The 21,797-nt window shown below is 45.2% G+C and overlaps 1 long non-coding RNA gene across 2 annotated transcripts; it reads right to left on the minus strand.

Moving 5' to 3' along the window:
• Nucleotides 1-1,507: 1,507 nt before the first annotated feature.
• Nucleotides 1,508-19,210, minus strand: LOC120319327. 2 transcript variants are annotated; one of them, XR_005559735.1, is made up of 3 exons: nucleotides 19,141-19,210; nucleotides 18,320-18,533; nucleotides 1,508-1,576 (listed from the first exon to the last, which is right to left on the minus strand). It is a non-coding gene; the product is annotated as an uncharacterized LOC120319327 (long non-coding RNA). The 2 variants fall into 2 exon arrangements; XR_005559736.1 differs by lacking the exon at nucleotides 1,508-1,576 and adding an exon at nucleotides 5,950-5,990.
• Nucleotides 19,211-21,797: the final 2,587 nt, after the last annotated feature.

Here is a 21,797-nt window from a genome sequence, read left to right on the forward strand (position 1 = left end):
TATCCTCCAATGGGATTCTCCCATGTATTTACCTAGGGAAAAACATAGATACGGCAGCCTAGAAAGTCAGTGCCCTCCTAACAATACCCCAAGCACTTCTGAGTTGTTGGTCATTTTTGTTTCTTCTGCCATCAAAGTGCTTCATAAAACGCTAACGCTGTAATCTACAAACCACGTTAACGCAATTGAAATCGCTCTTAAAATTACACTCGAGGGTTGCTCAGAAATCAAAAGCTCAGCCAAAAAGATGCGTTCTTACCTTGTCCCTAAATGCCCGGAAAGCGGGGCCCATGAGCATCACCCAAAGATTCTGTCGCACGGCCTGCCAGGTGTGCCAGAAAAGGCCCTTTCCGGTAGACTGCCAAGCTCTGCTAGTGGGAAGGCCCTTGGAGAGGTCCCCCCCGCTATTTCCCACCAAAACTGCAATATTGAGAGGAGCGGTGGCGATCGCAACCTCCCACCCTGTTTTCCGCTTCCTCTTGGGGTTTTTACTGTGCTCCCAACCTTACTCCATTTCCATCCCTGTCTCTTTAAAAGGAAAAACCTTAACCTCACTGAAAGTGGCAAAAAAAAGGGTGGGGGGAATCCTCAAGGACAACTTACCTGTTTTCTCCCAGTTCCTTCTTAACAGCCACAGCAAGGGGTGGGGGGTCACCCATCCGGCAGAGGCTCTAGGCTGGAAATCCAGGGAGCGTGACCTCCTTTCTCCACTGCCTTTTCCAAAAAGGCTGAAGGTTTCATCCGGCAGGTGTCCCCACCCTTCCTCCTGGCCCTACATCAGTCGATGCAGCCGTGACTGGGAAGTTAGCAAAATTGCAAGCCGGACTCTGCAAAGACCCGGGTCTCCTGCTGCCCCCAGAGAGCCTGCTTTTCCTTTCTCTTACCTCTGGGCGGTGGGTGAGCTGTTTCGGCAACCTGGAGAGAAGAAGAAGCTTCCTATCCGTCCTAACCGCTGACGTGTTTTGGAGGAGCTCTCAAAGTTGATGGACGGCAAACAATAATACAAGCCACATTAGTTTGCAACTTCTCACGTCTCATCCCTTTTATCCATCCTTTAAATGATAAACCTAGAAGGGAACGATAGGTTATACACATTTTCAAAATAAACTGCATTTATTTTTTATACTTTTGAAGCAGATTTCTTCTTCCGCGCCTGCGTTGCAGCAAACAGGCCTCCCCTGGCCCTATTAATAAGGTGTTAATACCGTTAATAAAATAAATAACTTCCCCTCTCCCAGGAAACAGGCGGTGGGAGCATAAGCATAAGCATAACCCAAGCAAAGCAACAGAATAAGAGACGTGGAGTTCCAACTAGAATTTAACAGAATATCTCTCTGCAGCAAAAAAAATGGAAAGCATCTCCTAAATTCTGCATGTAATCTTTATTTTATTTTGCATTTATAAAATTTTCAGTTTTTTTTATAACAGCATTTTAAGCATTTTCCTGCTCAACAAGATAAAGTTCTCTGTTGGAAGAAGGGACGATCCCCATCAGCACCCCAGAGGGGGCTGATGGGACTTGTAATCCAGTAGAAGCCCAAGTCGCCCTCTGTTCTCTCAATCCTAAAAAGCACAGCTGCAAAAATGATGGGGATATTTTAAAAACTGGGCCTTTGCAACGGGAGAGGGGGGTGGTGGGAGTCAGCCTCTCAGGCACAAGGCTGCCTGACGAATGGGATTTGTAGTCCAAAGGGTCCCCGGGCGGGGCGAAGGCTCGAGGAGGAGGCATTACGCAGTCTAATTATCTTCACCTGTGCGGGCCGAGGCACACCTGACCGTGATGAGCAGCTTCCCGCGCGGCGGCCGTCTCCATGGCAACCGCTGCGCGAGCTGGGAAAATAGCCCAGCGTTCGCACCTGTGTTTGGGCGGGAAAGAGCGCGCGCCTTTCCCGCCCAGCGCCCTCGGACTGCCTCGCGGGCTCCTGTCTGCACACCCATCTCGCTCATGATTGGCTGCTCCGGAAACGCTTCCCTCGGATTGGCTGAGCGGCCTCTCCCCTCTCCGAGAGGCGGGGGCATTTAAAAAGTCGGCGGGCTCCTCAGGCTGAGTGCCAAAAGAAAAACGAGCGCGCTGCAGAGGCAGCCGACGCCGCTACCGCGTCTCTTTTTCCTCAGAAGAGAGGCGATAGCGGCGTCTCCTGCCTCTGCAGCGCGCTCGCTTTTCTTTTGGCACTCAGCTTGAGAAGCCCGCCGACTTTTTCCTTTTTGCTGCGGGGCGCCGGAGGGCAAAAATGTCTCTCTCCGGCTCTCCCGCGGCTCAAGTCCTCGAGCTCGAGGTCGGGCAGGGCCTTTTGAGCTTTGAGGTAATTCTGGCGGAGAATTTTTTTTATCTTTTAGGGATGCGGAGGGGGGCGCGAGTTCGTTAGCTAATTAATAGCTTATTGTTCTCGAGGAGTCAGGATAGCACCTGCGGTAATTTTAACCACGGCGTGTATTCTTACGAGTAAAACGCCAGTGGTAGCTCAACGGTGTTTTATTTAAAGGACTCCAAAACCCATAGGTCGCTAAAGATACTTATCTCAGTCTTTCGCTCGGGGAATAACGCAAACCGCTGTGTCTTAGAATAATACTAGTCAAGTTCTTAAAATTTTGGTCGAACGCTAATCTCAGCCATGTCCTTTTTAAAGGGACCAAACCAGCAAAGGTTAAATTTAACTTTAAAGGTAAAATTATCTTAAGAACTGACTTCTCTCTTAGGAATAAAGTGAATTCTTGGGGTAATTTTAGCCAAGAATTCAAGTTCTTAGAATAAAATTTTAATGGAACCTGAGGTAATCTCAGCCATGTCTTTTTTAAAGGGACCAAACCAGCAAAGGTGAATAGGAGTTAAAATTAGCTTGAAAGGTAAAATTATCTCAGGAACTGACTTTCCTCTTAGGAATAAAGTGAATTTTTGGGGTAATTTTAGCCAAGAATTCAAGTTCTTAGAATAAAATTTTGATGGAACCTGAGCTAATCTCAGCCATGTCCTTTTTAAAGGGACCAAACCAGCAAAGGTGAATAGGAGTTAAAATTAGCTTTAAAGGTAAAATTATCTCAGGAACTGACCTTCCTAGGAATAAAGTGAATTCTTGGGGTAATTTTAGCCAAGAATTCAAGTTCTTAAAATAAAATTTTGATGGAACTGAGCTAATCTCAGCCATGTCCTTTTTAAAGGGACCAAACCAGCAAAGGTGAATAGGAGTTAAAATTAGCTTTAAAGGTAAAATTATCTCTTGAACTGACTTTCTTCTTAGGAATAAAGTGAATTCCTGGGGTAATTTTAGCCAAGAATTTAAGTTCTTAGAATAAAATTTTGGTGGAACCTGAGGTAATCTCAGCCATGTCCTTTTTAAAGGGACCAAACCAGCAAAGGTGAATAGGAGTTAAAATTAGCTTTAAAGGTAAAATTATCTCAGGAATTGATTTTGCTCTCAGGAATAAAGTAATTTTTTTGGAATCTGAGGTAATTTTAATCAACGCACAAGCCCCTAAAAGTAAAATATATAATAATAATAATAATAAAGTTGGAAGGGATCTTAGAGGTCATCTAGTCCAATCCTCTGCTCAGGCAGGAAACCCTATAGTTTAACAAGTTAACAAGACAAGAAACTAGTGCAGGGGTAGGCAGCCTTGGCTCTTTTATAACTTGTGAACTTCAACTCCCAGAATTCCTGATCCAGCATGGCTCAGCTTGGAAACCTCCCTTTCCCCTCAACATGGCTGGCTCAGGAATTTTGGGAATTGAAGTCCAAGGGTCTTCAAATGTGGCCCTTTTATGACTTCTGTATTTCAATTCCCAGAATTCCTCAGCCAGCGTGCCTGGCTGAGGAATTCTGGGAGCTGAAGCCCTGGGGTCTATTTGTGGACTTCAACTCCCAGAATTCCTCAGCTAGCGTGCCAATGCACAAGTCATAAAAGGGTCAAGTTTGAAGACCTCTGCCTTAAAAGAAGCAAAACATGTAGAAAACAGGCTAGTGACTTAAGGGAGCAATGTTACAAGTTATTGTATCTTGCCTTCTTTCACAAGTAGGATAAAACACATAAAACCCCTTTGACTGATTGCTTTTCTACCCTCTGAACATCCATGGTCATTTGGTGATGTTGATTTTTTTTTTAATTTCAAAGGCATGAATCCATGTAGACGAAGAAGAAGACATCAACAGTAAGACAGATGGTTTAATTCACTCTCCAGTGTATTATGAAAGTGAGGAAGCCTGGCAGATACTGTTTGCAACATTTTAACTACTGCAAAAATCTTTGGGTCTTGCTAAAGTTTATCTTAAGACTTGCTTTAGCAAAGTTTTTTTTTAAACATTACAAAGTATCAAGGGTAAAAAGAGCAGTCATAAGTGTGACAAACATGCCTAAAAAGTAGCAAAAAAATTTCTGACCCAAGACAATTTTAGCTATTGGCTGTAGATCTTAAAATCAGACAGATACCAGCCTCCTCCAGTACCTGAGGACTCCCTCAGTGAGACTCAAGCCGGAAGGGAATCCTTTGGGATCACCTCCCTCCCACCTTCACACCCTTGGAAATAATGCCAATACTAGCCAGACTTCTTAGAATCAAAAGTAAACCTGGTGATGCATTTTAATATGAGGAATACCAATAAAGAAGAATATTTGTGGTTAACAGTTGAAATGAGGTGTCTTTGGTGCTCTCTGAGCTTGGCGGTTTTCTTGTAGACCAAGCATGTCCAAACTTGTGACGTCATGTGACGTCATGCAATGCATCGGGCTGGTTTTGCCCTTGCCGGCAATGGGGTGGGCGTGGCTTCCACGTGACCTGTCCGGTCCATGGGCCGGCAATTTGACACCCCTGTTGTAGTGCAGTTTGTTCCCAGTTTATGTTCTAGTGCAGTGGCGGCGAACCTATGGCACTCGGAGCCCTCTCTGTGGGCACATGTGCTGTTGCCCCAGCCTTGCCTCCCCCTGCGACCCCCTCCTCTCCAGCAGCTCCCCTGAAGGAGACTCGCCCTCGAGTGTGGCCCACACGGAACAGCGCAACCAAGGACATGGCAGCCAGGCAGCGTAGACAAGACTCTGCCCTCACACCCCATCATGCAGTTGATGCTGCAGGGCATGGGCAGAGGGCGTGGCTGCCATAGTGCTGCTGGGCTGCCTGGGCAATCTGCGGAGGGCCATGGAGGCGGTAAGTGGTCCTGTGGGCGGGGGGGTGGGGGGTGGGGATGGAGGGGTGGAGCGGGGTCGGGGCAAGTTTTTGGGCACTCGGTCTCTAAAAGGTTCGCCATCACTGTTCTAGTGGCTCCTTTCAGTGTTAGCGAAAATGGTCTTGGAGGTTGTTTGTTGCGCTATGTGTTGTTAGCTTCTTTGGCAGCTCCTTGATTAGGGTATTGTTTACTTCTTGATTGTTGGTCTGGAAATGTAGCCTTGGCAATGGTTCATAGAACCAAAAAGAAAACATTAATGGCCCTTTTTAATGTTAGGTTGGCCATTGATCTGTAAAAGATGTTATAGTTTTGTAGCTTTGCAGACTGAGCAAAGGAAGTGCACTCTTCTACCAAATATTCTTCGAAAGAAAGAGACAACGTTGCCGGGCACGACTGAGGAAGAAACAAAGGAGAAAGAAGAAAAAAGAAGAAAAAAAGAGCAAGAAAATGTCTCCAGCGCAAGCCCTCTTAGTCTTCAGCTGTGATGGCACCCTCTACGCTGAGAGGTATGTTTAGTTGAGTCTTATATTCTTTAAAGCTTTAGGACAGGGGTCTCCAAACCTGGCCCTTTTATGACGTGTGGACTTCAACTCCCAGAATTCCTCAGCCAGCGTGCTGAGAGTTGAAGTCCACAAGTCATAAAAGGGCCAGGTTTGGAGACCCCTGCTTTAGGATATAGAGGGAGGTGGATGGTCTTCCAGTAATTATGCCTAGGTAAGCACGGGTAACCCCTGTGTCTGGGGTAATAGTAACCACTGTGTATTGTGCATTCTTAGGAGTAAAACCCCAGTTCCAACTGAAGTAATGTTGACTTTCAAGGCACGAATCCAAAATGACCTGTAGACGAAGAAGAAGACATCAACAGTAAGACAGATGGTTTAATTCATTCTTCGGTGTATCATGAAATTGAGGAAGCCTGGCCAGTACTGTTTGGGCCTTGCTGAAATTTACCCTAAGGCAGTGGTGACGAACCTATGGCACGTGGGACAGAGGTGGCACTCTGAGCCCTCTCTATGGGCACGCGCGCCTTCGCCCCAGCCCCACTTCCCCCCGCGGCCCCCTCTTCTCCAGCAGACCCCCGGAGGAGAATCACCCCTGGGTGTGGCCCGTGCGCAGCAGCCCAGCCAAGGACATGGCAGCCGGGCAGTGGGGACCAGACTCCGCCCTCGCACCCTGTCGCATGCAGATGATGCTGTGGGGCGCAGGCAGAAGGCGTGGCTGCCATGGCACTGCAGGACCACCTGGGAGATCTGCGACGGGCCATGGAGGCGGTCGGTGGCCCTGCGGGATGGCAGAGCGGGATGGGGAGGCGGGCGGGCGAGAGCTGGGGCAGGGCGGCTTTTGGACACTCTAAAAGATCTAAAAGGTTCGCCATCACTGCCCTAAGGCGTGCTTTAGCAGTTTTTTAAAAAAATGGTCTTGGAGGTTCTTTGTTGTGCTATTTGTTGTTAGCGTCTTTGGCAGTTCCTTGATTAGGACATTGTTTACTTCTTGATTGCTGGTCTGATGTTAATCATAGTGTTAATCTATGCATATCTCAGTGTGGATTGCTGGTGAAGAGGTGTGGTCTTTTTTGCAAAGTGGGTACATATTGTTTCTGTCTGTCTATTCATGGCTAATTTGTCAGAGTGACAGGCTCCTAGAAATTTATTAATGTTTTTGGACATTGCTTGGTCTACGACAGGGGTAGGCAACCTTGGCTCTTTTATGACTCGTGTACTTCAACTCCCAGAATTCCTGAGCCAGAATGGCTGGCTCAGGAATTCTGGGAGTTGAAGTCCACGAGTCATAAAAGAGCCAAGGTTGCCTATCCCTGGTCTAGGATAGTCAGTTTCCCAACTGTAACTATGGTTAGGTCTTTGAATTTATTGTGAAATTAAAGAGTTTTCATTATATATTCTGGCTGCTACCTGGTACTATGATTGATATTTGATTTCACACCTTTCTTCCCTAGCATAATTTTAGCCATGGTGATGGTTCTTAGAACCAGAAAGGAAACCTCAGCGGCCCATTTAAATGATCAGTGTGGCCGGTGATTAATAATAGATTTTATAGATTTGTGCCTGGCATAATTCTAGCCAATGGTGATGGTTCTTAGAACCAGAAAGGAAACCTCAATGGCCCTTCTTAATGCTAGGTGTGGCTGTTGATCTATAATAGATTTTATAGTTTTCTGGCTGGCATTATTTTAGCCATGATGATGGTTCTTAGAACCAGAAAGGAAACCTCAACGGCCCGTTTAAATGACCAGCATGGCCGATGATTAATAATAGATTTTATAGTTTTCTGCCTGGCATAATTTTAGCCATGGCAATGGTTCTTAGAACCAGAAAGGAAACCTCAATGGCCCTTCTTAATGCTAGGTGTGGCTGTTGATCTATAATAGATTTTATAGTTTTTTGGCTGGCATTATTTTAGCCATGATGATGGTTCTTAGAACCAGAAAGGAAACCTCAACGGCCGTTTAAATGACCAGCATGGCCGATGATTAATAATAGATTTTATAGTTTTCTGCCTGGCATAATTTTAGCCATGGCAATGGTTCTTAGAACCAGAAAGGAAACCTCAATGGCCCCTTTCTAATGCTAGGTGTGGCCGTTGATCTATAAAAGATTTTATAGTTTCCTAGCTTTGCAGATTGAGCGGAGGACCAAGTTGCGCTCTTCTGCCAAATGTTCCTCGAAAGAGACGACGCATGCTGGGCATGGCAGAGGAAGAAACCAAAGAGAAAGAAGAAGAAAGAAAGTAGAACCAAGACAGCAAGAAAATGTCTCCAGCTCAAGCCCTATTAGCCTTTGGCTGTGATGGCACCTCCTACACTGTGAGGTAAGTTTAGTTGAGTCTTGTATTCTTCAAAGTCTCAGGGTATGGAGGGAGGCGGATGATCCGTTATGCCAGGGGTCCCCAACCCCTGGTCGGTGGACCATTACTGGTCCGCAGCATGCCAGCAAGTGGGCCACACAAATAAGCAAAGCTCCATCCTCAGGATTCAGGCAGTATTCAAAACCACACCCCCTCTGGTCCACAGAAAACCTTTCTCCACGGCACCGGTCCTTGGTGCCCAAAAGGTTGGGAACCTCTGCATTATGCCTAGATAAGGAATGGTAACACCTGCATCTGAGCTAATAGTAACCATTGTGTATTGTGCATTCTTAGGAGTAAAAGTCCAGGGGCAGCTGATGTAACATTGATATTTTTTTTTAATCTCAAAGGCGTCTACTATACGATCTTAGAAAACAGAAGACACAGTTGTCAGCCTGCAGTGTTGATGGTGAAAATGGAGGAAGAAGGAATGGAATAAAAAAATGAATATGGTCTCCATCAAGAATGCTACTTCACCAACTCAATCACAACTGAGCTGTAGATAATAAAGTTTTAAATGTTTGTTGCCAGGCATAAATTTAGCCATGGCGATGGTTCTTAGAACTGGGGGGGGGACTCTCAATGGCCCCTTTTAAAGCTAGGCATGGCTGTTGATAGATTATAAACTTTATGGTTTTCTTGCCTGGCATAATTTTAGCCATGGCAATGGTTTTCAGAACCTGAAATAAATCCTCAACAGCCCTTTTCTAATGCTAGGTGTGGCTGTTGATCTACAAAAGATTTTATAGTTTTTTTAGCTTTGCAGTCTGAGTGGAGAAACAAGTGCACTCTTGCTGACAAATGTTCTTCGAAAGGGACAACCCTTGCTGTGCACAGCAGAGGAAGAAATAAAAGCAAAGAAAGAAAAAAGAAGACCAAGACAGCAAGAAAATGTCTCCAGCTCAAGCCCTATTAGCCTTTGGCTGTGAGGGCGCCTCCTACGCTGTGAGATAAGTTTAGTTTAGTCTTGTATTCTTCAAAGGATATGGAGGGAGGGGGGTGGTCTTCCCTACTTGTTGATCCGTTATGCCAGGGCTCCCCAATCCCTGGTCTGTGGACCAGCACCGGACTGCAGCATGCCAGCAAGTGGGCCACACAAACAAGCAAAGCTCCATCCTCAGGATGCAGGTATTCAACACCCCCCCCCCGGTCCGCGGAAACCCTTTATCCACAGCACCATTCCCTGGTGCCCAAACAGTTGGGAACCTCTGCATTATACCTAGATAAGGAACGGTAACACCTGCATCTGAGGTAATAGTAACCACTATACTTTGTGCATTCTTAGGAGTAAAACTCCAGGGGCAACTGAAGTAATACTATTTTTTTTAACTCAAAGGCTTCTACTACACCATCTTATAAGATAGAAGACTCAGCTGCCAGCCTGCAGTGTTGATGGTGAAAATGGAGGAAGAAGGAATAGAACACAAGAATGAATATGGTCTCCATCAAGAATGCTACTTCACCAACTCAATCACAACTGAATTGTAGATAATAAACTTTTAAATGTTTGTTGCCAGGCGTAAATTTAGCCATGGCAATGGTTCTTAGAACTGGGGGGGGGGGAACTCTCAATGGCCCCTTTTAAAGCTAGGCATGGCTGTTGATAGATTATAAACTTTATGGTTTTCTTGCCTGGCATAATTTTAGCCATGGTAATGGTTTTCAGAACCTGAAATAAAACCTCAACAGTCCTTTTCTAATGCTAGGTGTGGCTGTTGATCTATAAAAGATTTTATAGTTTTTTTAGCTTTGCAGACTGAGTGGAGAGCAAGTGCACTCTTGCTGACAAATGTTCCTCAAAAGAGACAACCCTTGCTGTGCACAGCAGAGGAAGAAACAAAAGCGAAGAAAGAAAAAAGAAGACCAAGACAGCAAGAAAATGTCTCCAGCTCAAGCCCTATTAGCCTTTGGCTGTGATGGAGCCTCCTACACTGTGTGGTAAGTTGAGTTGAGTCTTGTATTCTTCAAAGACTTAGGATATGGAGGGAGGTGGGTGGTCTTCCACTACTTGTTGATCTATTATGCCAGGGGTCCTCAACCCTCAGTCTGTGGACCAGCACTGGACCGCACCATGCCACCAAGCAGGCCACCCAAACAAGCAAACTCCATCCTCAGGATGCAGGTATTCAAAACCATACCCCCTCTGGTCCGCGAAAACCCTTTATCCATGGCACCATTCCCTGGTGCCCAAATGGTTGGGAACCTCTGCATTATGCCTAGATAAGGAAAGGTAACACTTGCACTTGAGGTAATAGTAACCACTGTACTTTGTGCATTCTTCGGAGTAAAACTCCAGGGGCAGCTGAAGTAATACTATTTTTTTTAACTCAAAGACTTCTGCTACACCATCTTAGAAGACAGAAGATGAAAATGGAGGAAGAAGGAATGGAACGCAAGAATGAATATCAAGAATGCTACTTCACCACATAAATCAAAACTGAACTGTAGATAATAGATTTAATACTTTTCTTGCCAGCTGTAAATTTAGCCACTGCAATGGTTTTTAGAACCAGAAAGGAAACTTCCCCAACAGCCCTTTTAAATGCTAGACACAGCTGTTGATTGATTATAGATTTTACAGTTTTCTGCCTGGCATAATTCTAGCCACGGTGATGGTTCTTAGAACCAGAAAGGAAATTACAACGGCCTTTTTAAATGACCAGTGTGGCTGTTGATTGATTATAGATTTTATAGTTTTCTGCCTGGCATAAGTCTGGCCATGGCGATGATTCTTAGAACCAGAAAGAAAGCCTCAACGGCCCTTTTTAATACTAGGTGTGGCCGTTGATCTATAAAAGATTTTATAGCTTTAGAGTCCCTGAGATTGAGGGGAGGAACATTTGCACACCTGTTGCCAAATGTTCCTCAGAAGAGACACAGAGGAAGAAACAAAGGCGAAGAAAGAAAAAAGAAGAACCAAGACAGCAAGAAAATGTCTGCAGCTCAAGCCCTATTAGCCTTTGGCTGTGATGGCACCTCCTACGCTGTGAGGTAAGTTGTATTCTTCAGAGTCTTAGGATATGGAGTGAAGTGGATGGTCCATTCTTCCTAGGAAATTGATGGTCCATTCTTCCTAGGTAACTAGGGGGTAACAACTGCTTCTGAGGTAATAGTAACAACAGTGTATTGTGCATTCATAGGAGTAAAACGCCAGTGGCAGCTGAAGTAATGCTGATTTTTTTTTTGTCTCAAAGGCATGTACTACAGCATCTTAGAGGACATAAGACTCAGCGTCGATGGTAAAAGTACAAGAAGAAGGAATGGAAATTAAGAAGAATATAATGTTTTAGATAATAGATTTTATATCGTTCTTGCCTGGCATAAATTAAGCCCTGGCAATTGTTATTAGAACCAGAAAGGAAACCTCCCCAACAGCCCTTTTAAATGCTAGGCATGGCTGTTGATCGATAATAGATTTTATAGTTTTCTGCCTGGCGTAATTTTAGCCATGGTGATGGTTCTTAGAAGCAGAAAGGAAATTACAACGGCCTTTTTAAATGACCAATGTGACTGTTGACTGATTATAGATTTTATAGTTTTCTGCCTGGCATAATTCTGGCCATGGCGATGGTTCTTAGAACCAAAAGAAAACCTCAATGGCCCTTTTTAATGCTAGGTGTGGCTGTTGATAGATTATAGATTTTATATCTTTCTTGCCTGGCATAATTCTGGCCATGGCGATGGTTCTTAGAACCAAAAGAAAACCTCAATGGCCCTTTTTAATGCTAGGTGTGGCTGTTGATGTACAAAAGATTTTGTAGCTTTAGAGTCCCTGAGATCGAGGGGAGGAACATTTGCACGCCTGTTGCCAAATGTTCCTCAGAAGAGACACGGAGGAAGAAACAAAGGCGAAGAAAGAAAAAAGAAGAACCAAGACAGCAAGAAAATTTCTCCAGTTCAAGCCCTATTAGCCTTTGGCTGTGATGGCGCCTCCTACGCTGTGAGGTAAGTTGTATTCTTCAAAGTTTTATGATATGGAGGGAGGTCAATGGTCCCCCCCCCAGCAAAAAAATTGATGGTCCATTCTTCCTAGGTAAGTAGGGGTAACACCTGCATCTGAGGTAATAGTACCCACAGTGTATTGTGCCTTCTTAGGTGTAAAACCTCAGTGGCAGCTGAAGTAACGTTGATTTTTTTTTTATTTCAAAGGCATGTACTACAGCATCTTAGAAGACAGAAGACTCAGCTTTTATGGTAAAAGTACAAGAAGAAGGAATGGAAATCAAGAATGAATACGATCTTGTAGATAGTTGATTTTATATCTTTCTTGCCTGGCATAAATTAAGCCCTGGCAACGGTTCTTAGAACCAGAAAGAAAGTTTCAATGGACCTTTTAATTCTAGGTGTGGCCATTGCTTGATAATAGATTTTATAGTTTTCTGCCTGGTGTAAATTTAGCCATGGCTATGGTTCGTAGAACCAGAAAGAAAACCTCTCAGTGGCCCATTTAAATGACCAACGTGGCCAGTGATTAATCATAGATTTTATAGTTTTCTGCCTGGCATAATTCTAGCCATGGCGATGGATCTTAGAATCAGAAAGGAAACCTCTCAATGGACCTTTTAATTCTAAGTGGGGCTGTTGATGGATAATAGATTTTATACCTTTCTTGCCTGGCATAATTCTAGCCATGGCGATGGTTCTTAGAAACAGAAAAAAAGCCTCAATGGCCCTTTTTAATGCTAGGTGTGGCCATTGATCTAGAAAAGAATTTATAGCTTTAGAGTCACTGAGATTGAGGGGAGGAACATTTGCACCCTGTTGCCAAATGTTCCTCAGAAGAGACACTGCGAAGGAAGAAACAAAGGCGAAGAAAGAAAAAAGAAGAACCAAGACAGCAAGAAAATGTCTGCAGCTCAAGCCCTATTAGCCTTTGGCTGTGATGGCGCCTCCTACGCTGTAAGGTAAGTTGTATTCTTCAAAGCTTTAGGATATGGAGGGAGGTCAATGTTCCCCCCCCCCAAAAAAAATTGATGGTCCATTCTTCCTAGGTAAGTAGGGGTATCTGAGGTAATAGTAACCACAGTGTATTGTGCCTTCTTAAGTGTAAAACCTCAGTGGCAGCTGAAGTAATGTTAATATTTTTTTTATCTCAAAGGCATGTACTCTACACCATCCTAGAAGACAGAAGACTCACTTGTCAGCCTGCAGTGTTGATGGTGAAAAAGGAGGAAGAAGGAATGGAACGCAAGAATGAACATGATCTCCACCAAGAATGCTATTTCACCAATTATGTCAAAACTGACCTTTAGAACAATCGCTGAAAATGTAAGCCACTTTCATGATCACACCACACTACACATTTTAATCCTATCTGTGACCATTGCTACATAATAGGGATTCTTGTTTTCTTGCCTGTTGTATTTTTAGCCCATTCTAGGTGTGTTCCATGATGTACATAAGATTCCATACTTTTCTTGCCTCCTTACTGTTAGGCCTGGCAATGGTTCTTAAAACCCAAAAGAAAATGTCTATGGCCCTTTCTATTGCTAGGCTTGGTCACTGATTATTAAAACAGTAATTAGTATTCTGGCCTAGTGTAATGTTAGCCACAGCTGTACTTCTTAGAACTTGAGAAGGGCCACACAAGCATTCCACATGCCAATCCATCCTGTAAATAGTGATGACTCATTTTTAGAGGTCTTTCAGTCCCTGAGCTTGTGTGACACTCACACCGAATGGATGTGGATAATTATCGGCTCCCAGACTCACTCAGTCCATGAGCAGATACTTTCTGAGACTCACACTAGAAGTCTCCCTCTTTCAGTCCCCGAGTGAGCAGCGAGGGCGAATCACACTGGAGGCATCAATAGCCCTCGGCTGGAAGTCTCTTCCGGTCCCTGAGGCTCCCCAACTGAGTCTCAAACTGGAAGGGAATCCTTTTGGATCGCTTCCCTCACTGGTCAATGATGATCATGATCATTGCAGTCCATGAAACCAGAGAGACAAAAGAGATGCACTATTCCTGATTCCATCTGCACCGCCCCCCATGTTTAGGCATGGACCCTTGGTCATGCCTCCTTCGCCCCCTGCCACTCGCCTCAGCCAATTTACAGCCAGCTTTCCTCCTCCGTTGCCCTCCCGCAGCCATTCTCCACGGCCAGTGGACCCTTGGCCCTCTGCCCGTCGCCCTTCGGCCTGGACAATTCACCCAGACACCCTTTGTCCCGGGCCTTTGGCTATATGGAACAAATAGCCCCCAGCCATGGTGCTGCGGGGGCAGCATGCGCTGAGCAACCCCAGGGGCTGGGGAGGGCAGCTGTGATGCAAGATTTTTTTAAAAAAGTGCTCTGCTCTGCATGTTTTGGGACCTTGCAGCTCTGACCCCAGAATCAGAAGGAGGGGGACTGGCAGCAGAAGTAGCAGCCACCGGGGCCACTGGAGGGAGCAGTCAGACAAGAGTGTGTTGGGGGAACAAGGGAGGGAGGGAGGGGCACCTCAAGGGGGCTTCACGAAGACAGCTTGACTCGCAACTCAAACGAAAGAGGGGAGGAGGAGAAAGGCCGGAGCAGCTTCTGCCACAGCCAGGGAGGCGGGTTGGGGGGCACACAGGCAAACAGAGGGCTGGTGTGCTGCTGGAACTGGAGCGTCATGGGAGGGAAGCGTGGGCTAATGGGACTGCTTGCACCTTGAGAGGGAAGGGAGGGCAACTGGCAAGGACTGGGGCTGATGGGAGTGCTTGCACTGTCGTGGGAGGGAAGGGAGGGCAAATGGCAAGGGCTGGGGCTGATGGGACTGCGTGCGCCGTCGTGGGAGGGAAGGGAGGGCAAATGGCAAGGGCTGGGGCTGATGGGACTGCGTGCGCCGTCGTGGGAGGGAAGGGAGGGCAAATGGCAAGGGCTGGGGCTGATGGGACTGCGTGCGCCGTCGTGGGAGGGAAGGGAGGGCAAATGGCATGGGCTTGGGGGTTGGAACTGTGACCCGTTGTGGGAGGGAAGGGTGGGTAGAAGCCACGCTGGCCTTGCTGTTTGCCTGTGTGCCCCCCTAACCCACCTCCCTGGCTATAGCAGAAGCTGCTCCGGCCTTTCTCCTCCCCTCTTTGAGTTGCAAGTCAAGCTGTCTTCGTGAAGCCCCCTTGAGGTGCCCCTCCCTCCCTCCCTCGTTCCCCAACACACTCTTGTCTGACTGCTCCCCCCAGTGGCCCCGGTGGCTGCTACTTCTGCTGCCAGTCCCCCTCCTTCCGATTCTGGGGTCAGAGCTGCAAGGCCCCAAAACATGCAGAGCAGCCACAGCACTTTAAAAAATCTTGTATCACAACTCCCCTCCCCAGCCCCTGGGATTGCTCATTGCACGCTGCCCCCGCAGCACCATGGCTCCTGCCTGCCACCCAGCTGGCTGTGGGCTATTTGTCCTGTACAGACACAGACCCAGGACAAACGGTATCTGGGTGAATTGGCCGGGCCGAAGGGCGACAGGCAGAGGGCCAAGGGCCCACTGGCCGTGGAGAATGGCTGCGGGAGGGCAGCGGAGGAGGAAAGCTGGCTGTAAATGGGCACGGGTGAGTTGATGGGCTGCATTTCTTGGGCAAAAGGCTGCACTGCTGCTGAGGCCATCCTGACTCAGAGAGGTGATGCCAAGGCACTCCTGACAGGGGTCTTCCAGTCCCTGAGTTACTACTCTGTGAAACTCACACTGAATGAGTAGGCAGCCAGACGCTCCCAGGCTCGTCCAGCCTCTGAGCACACACTCTGTGAGACCCACCCTGGGAGGGAGACCCTTTCAGTACCTGAGTGAGCAGCCAGGGCGAGTCACACTGGAGGAGTCAACAGCGCTCAACTACAAGCCTCCTCCGGGGCCCTAGCTGAGTCTCAAACTGGAAGGGAATCCTTTTGAATCGCTTCCCTCCCAACTTCAGACCCTGAGAAATAATGTCAGCTGCAGCCAGATCTCTTGGAACCAAAAGTAAACCTGGTGACACACTTTAATACGAGGTATTGCCATCTCTATAAATTAATAACTAGTTTTTTGCTAGAGTGAAACATTATGTCCTCAAACTGGAAAATAAATCTGTGTGACCCTTTTAAATTTATTTATTTATTTATTTATGAGACTTATATACCGCTTTAAGTGCAAGCACTCTCTAAGCGGTGTATACCAGTAAGCAATGTATATATATATTTACATTGCCCCCAACAATCTGGGTCCTCATTTTACCTACCCCTGAAGGATGGAAGGCTGAGTCAATCTTGAGCCGGTGAGATTTGAACCGCTGACCTGCTGAACACAGTCAGCTAAAGATGTGGCCATTGAAATCCTGAGTAGATTTCTTGCCTGGCTTAATTTAGGCACGATGGTCGTTCTTAGAACCAGAAAGCATCTCAATGGCCCTTTTTAACGCTGGGTGTGCCGGTGATTGATAATAGATTTTATAGTTTTCTGCCTGGCATAAATTTAGCCACAGCCATGGTTCTTAGAACCAGACAGAAAACCTCAACCGCTCTTTTTAATGTCTGGTGTGGCCAGTGATTGATAAAAGATTTCTATTTGGAATAATTTTATCCACGGCTGTTGTTTAAAATGTGTAAGTTATGTTTTGATTGATAAATATTAAACATGACACACAGTATGGCGGTCACCTCAAGAATTTTGATTTCTTTTGTCACACACATTTGTCTTTTTGTTCCTGAAATTTCTGTTTGACATTTATTTTTTGTAATACAACTGAGTTTTACTCCTGATTTACTGTTGTTAAGTAGTTGTGATGCTTATGGTAGACAAGTTTTATCTTTTACCTGTTTTTATTTATTCTTTCTTATCACCATCTCTTCACCAAGAGATACCTGTTGTGATATTTATGTATTTGAACACTGAAGTTGTGTTTTCTTTCTTCTGAGAAAAATCTTTTGATGACAACTATTGTTCCTTTTACACCTCACCTTTTGTCAAAAATGTCATTTTAAATTAGTGAACTATTTAACCCATGGTATTTTATCATTGCTTTTGTAATTTTTGTGTGACTTTTTATCCTTAAAATATTGTATTATGCTTTTATGTATTTTATCTGTAAGACTGTATTATGTTTTGAATTGTTGTACAAACTGTTGCAACTGGGTAACGCTTGGAAGATATGATGCAGAACAATAAAGTATTTTTCGAGTCTTCCTTCACTATATTTGGGATCCTGCGGTCAGGAGCTTGGACCTGTTAGGCACCTTGTGCTCCTGCCCTGTGCCGAAATCACCGAGGATCATCTTTTGTAAGGATTTGGGGGTTCTACCAAAATAAACTTCCAATGAAGTTTTTTGTGCTTTATATAACAAATGTTTTAGATTTCTCTCTCTCTCTCTCCCTCTCTCATCTATTATCTATCTCACCTATTAATCATCTATATCAGACATGTCAAACACAATGCCCGGGGGCCGGATGCGGCCCGCAAAGTGGTTTCATGTGGCCCACGAAGCCATCCTGGAAACAGTGAGGGAGCCCGCTGTCTTGGCCCCAGCCGGCTGGGAGCCAATGTACAATTTTGTGGTGGCCATCTTGGTACTTGCCCCAGTGGACCATGCCTTGGCACTTGCCCCCGTCCCACCCTCTTCTGCCAGAGACCCTCAGATCTGTCCCGTTCCTGCCCAGACCCCCACAGGCACCCTTGACGCGACTGGTGTAGAACTGGGCACGCCCACCCAGTAGGCCACACCCACTCCATGCACACCCACCCAGTAGGCCACACCCACTCTGGCCACACCCACCCAGCCCCCTCCCCCCTCCGAGCAACTGCAATGCTGATGCGGCCCTCAGTGAAATTGAGTTTGACACCCAATCTATATTTAATCTATCCAGTAACCTTTTCTGCTGTACCTTGGGGAAAAAATGCCATGGACTTACCTGGCTACAGGAGGGCAGCATTCCCTGGTTTGCCCTCCTCAGTGCCCTATTAGAAATGAAATTTTAGCTTCTGCAATTATCTTTTGTATTCCCAGCAGCCTCTTCTGTGGCTGCTTTGAGCTTCCATCAAAGGAAGGAAATGAAAGAATAAAAATAAGCTACTTCAGGGCTTCTTTGCTAAACGTTACAGCACACGCTGGCCACAAGAGGGCAGACTTTGCTGCTTTGACTAAACTCAGTTTTATACGTGTTTGCTTATTATGTATATTCCTTTATCAAAGGTGTACTCTGAGTGCCCCTAGGAGTCAGCAACCTGCGGCTCTGGAGCCGCATATGGCTCTTTGAGCCTTCCCCTGCGGCTCCCAGCCTCCTCTGCCATTTGCAGACAGAGAGGGAGGCACTTGTGCTTCCCCCCTCCTCCCACTCTCTCTCTCTCTCTCTCTGTGTGTGTGTGTGTGTAAAAAAGAGAGTGGACTCACAGTGTTCTCCGATGAGCTAAAAAGCTTACTGGATGGCACTCCTCCTTTTGCTGCGTCTCTGCAGGAAGCAGGAAGGGCAGGAGAGAGCTAGCTAGCCCAGCTATGCTGACTCAGGAATTCTGGGAGTAGAAGTCCATGAGTCATAAAAGATGTTTTCCGTTGTAAATGGGTCCAAGTGGCTCTTCGAGTGTTTTGGGTTACCTACTCCTAGGGCCTAAGAAAAAAGCACTGAGTTGTAGGAATCATAACAAATCACCAGAATTCTTGATCGGTTTATGATGGAACGTGTCCATGAGAAGGCAAACTTTCCTGCTTTTACCAGCTGGTCTTGGGGTGAAGAGAATCAAATCCTGCCACAAGACCTCCCACTTGCTATTGGCACAGCCTCCTCAAAACAACACAACTCCATATTTTGAGCTGGAGCATAGGCTTGAACCAGAGGAGCCGGTCAAATTTCCCCCGAACCCTGAATTAACCACAAAACAACGGCTAAAAGGAGAATAGTTTCTCCTTTCTGTTATGTTTTTCCTTCTAAACAGTGGAAGAAAATACAGTGAGCAATTGCTTTGGGAGATCAACAATAACAACAATAGAGTTGGAAGGTCTTGTAGTCCAGCAGGAAAGCCTATAGTACCATTTCAGACAAATGGTTGTCAAATCTCTTCTTAAAAACCTCAGGCCCTACTCTTTCTTTGCCCAAAAGAGGGCAAAAAAGTCAGGCTTTCCCAAGATATGAAAGACTATGTTGTTGTTTTAGGGGCAAAGTCATCAGAACGCAGCCTTAGGCAGGAATAGCAGCCACACAAGGAAATCAACCTTACCTGCCAACTTCCAGTCACACATGCGCAGTAGTCCTCCACTGTCTTACACACCGACCTCCCCGGGATGGAACTTCCTGTCCGTTTCTGTGGCCGTCCTTCCACTTCCATTCAGAACGACCTTCTCGGCATGGCCGACTTCCTGTCCCTAAGCAGGCGGCTGGATGCCGGTACGAGAGACTAGGAGGCTGGGTCTCTTTGTGCCCTTTCCACTTCAGAGGGAGAAAAACAAGAGGCCAAATTGGGAACATAGAGATACAGTTCATGTTGGAAACATAAATTTCAGGGATTCTTTCTCAGGCTTAGTTGCCCCATCTGCATTTGTAAAATGGCCCTTGGGCCCCGTTTTACAGCCGGAGAGGGCAAGACAGGTTCAGGGAACAGAACAGTCGGGATTTTGAGGTTATTCTTTTGCATCTGTATTATTAGAAGCCTTGATCTTAATAATTATAGAGCAGGGCTTTTCAACCAGTGGTATGTGTACCACTTGTGGTACTTTGCCACATGGCCTGTAGACCGTGATTGCAAGTCAAGTGTAGCAGGGGAGGTGAATGAGCCTATCATGGCTTATTAATATTAATAAGATTTTAATAATAAAAAATAATCATCATCTTAAAACGCCATTAAAGAGGTTTATTTATTTTTGTGGCTGCAGTATCTGATTTGACAGAGTTTTCTGTCCCTTGGCTATAGGATGGAGGCCATTAAAAAAAGCCTACCATGGACTCCAAGCTAAAGCTATGAGACGGGAAAGTGTGCCCTCTTCTGGTCAAAAACGGGTATTGTGGCCACCAAAAGAAATAAACCTTTTAAATGGCATTTTAAATTCTCTATCTTTATTAACAGTATTAACACCTTATTAATAGGGCCAGGGGAGGCCCGTTTGCTGCAACGCAGGCGCGGAAGAAGAAATCTGCTTCAAAAGCCTTAAATCTAGTTAAGGAGGACTATGATGCCCTATTAATATTAATAAGGTTTTAATAATAAAGAATAACCTTAAAATGCCATTGAAAAGTTTTTTTTTTAATTTTTATTTTTAACCAACAAAACAGAACAAAGCAAAACATAACACACATACACATACAATATATACTCCTTTTTTTTTACAGCAATTACGTAACGGTAATCTAATATTTACATTTCCCCCTTATTCTTCTTTAGAATATTTGTCCTTAGAGCCCCATTATTTCTTATTTACATTTTTCTTCCTACATGTTCTACTTCTTACTAAGAATAATTCATATTATTATACATTATTATAGACATATTTTCACTTTTGACCTTTCCATATTTATTCTCCTCTATTGAAAAGTTTTTTAATGGCTCCTCTACCTGCTTCAACCACAGGATGGCACTGTTTTTTGACCCTTAATAGCATTCAATAACTTCAATAGATAAATAATAATAATCTTAAAATCATATTAAAAGGATTTATTTCCTTTTGTGACTGCTATTCCTTCTTTAACCGTAGGACTCAATTCTTCCCAGAGGGCTTGAGCGCTTTAGTCTCAATAAATGACTTCCCCTCTCCCAGGAAACAGGCGATGGGAGCATAAGGGGGCCTCCTGTGGACTTTCCTCGCTGTTTTTAAATATCCCTCGGCTACGACCAACCCAAGCAAAGCGGCTACCAACAGAATAAGAGACGTGGAGTTCCAGCTAGAGCTTAACAGAATCTGTCTCTGCAGCAAGAAAATGGATTAAATGGGGTGTGTGGGGACCAGCAAGGTATCTGAAAGACCTGAGCTTTCCTAAGAGTAGAATAGCATTTCTTAGAGCCAGACATTTTAATATCCTCTCCTTGGCACTCCTGGAGGGCAGGAATGATAAAACCCCAAGACTGACTGAAGGTGTACTTGTGGCAGTGGGGAAGTTGAAGAGCTCTCTCACACGTGTGTCCTGTTAGTCCAAAGCCAAACATTAAAATCAAAAGCTGTTCTTCTAAGGAACTTTTAAGAAGTGTGGACTCAGGCTCCTCGAATTCCAGTTGCTGAAGTTGAAAAACACTGATAAAGACACTAGCTCAACCCTTTAACATATTAAATCTAATCATATAAACCCTCTATTTCTCCAGCTCTTCTCGGTTTTGGTGCAATATGTCATTTTGCTATTGCAGTTATTAATATGGTACCTTCTATGTGCCTCCCAGATTTAAAAAATAAATAGGACACTCCCGTACCTTGGAAGAAAACTGATAAATGCACCATGCACACACAGAAAAAAAACACTGTGGCCAAGATTTTGAAATGCAAGCTTCCCTCATATTTTTTGACCTAAAATACAGACCTTCATATTCCCAAAGGTCAATTGCAAATGGTCTTATATACTTTTTTCAAGTAGGATCTTTGGGCTTCTTTCTGCCATGTGAAATAAATGGGACACTCTGCCAATAGCCAAAGAAAAATTTAAGATTAATCGGGGCATGCTAGATAAGGTCAGGTACAGAAGGGAAAACAAGGGGTTGGAGTAGAATGCTGTTTTAAAAAACCAACCCCCCCCCCCCAAGGCTTAAGAATGCTGGCAATGCCCTGTTTGTTTTAAGCGGGCGCTTATTGTAGAAGGTTTACTGTTGTGTTTTGCAAGTGCCACACGCTAGGTGGCGCTATTTTCCTTCCGGCTGTTGCTCTATCAAGAGGAGACACGCACAGAGGTATTGTTTGC

The sequence above is a fragment of the Crotalus tigris genome, unplaced genomic scaffold (assembly GCF_016545835.1).
Source record: "Crotalus tigris isolate CLP2741 ecotype Arizona unplaced genomic scaffold, ASM1654583v1 scf7180000020622.28001, whole genome shotgun sequence".
Lineage (NCBI taxonomy): Eukaryota > Metazoa > Chordata > Lepidosauria > Squamata > Viperidae > Crotalus > Crotalus tigris.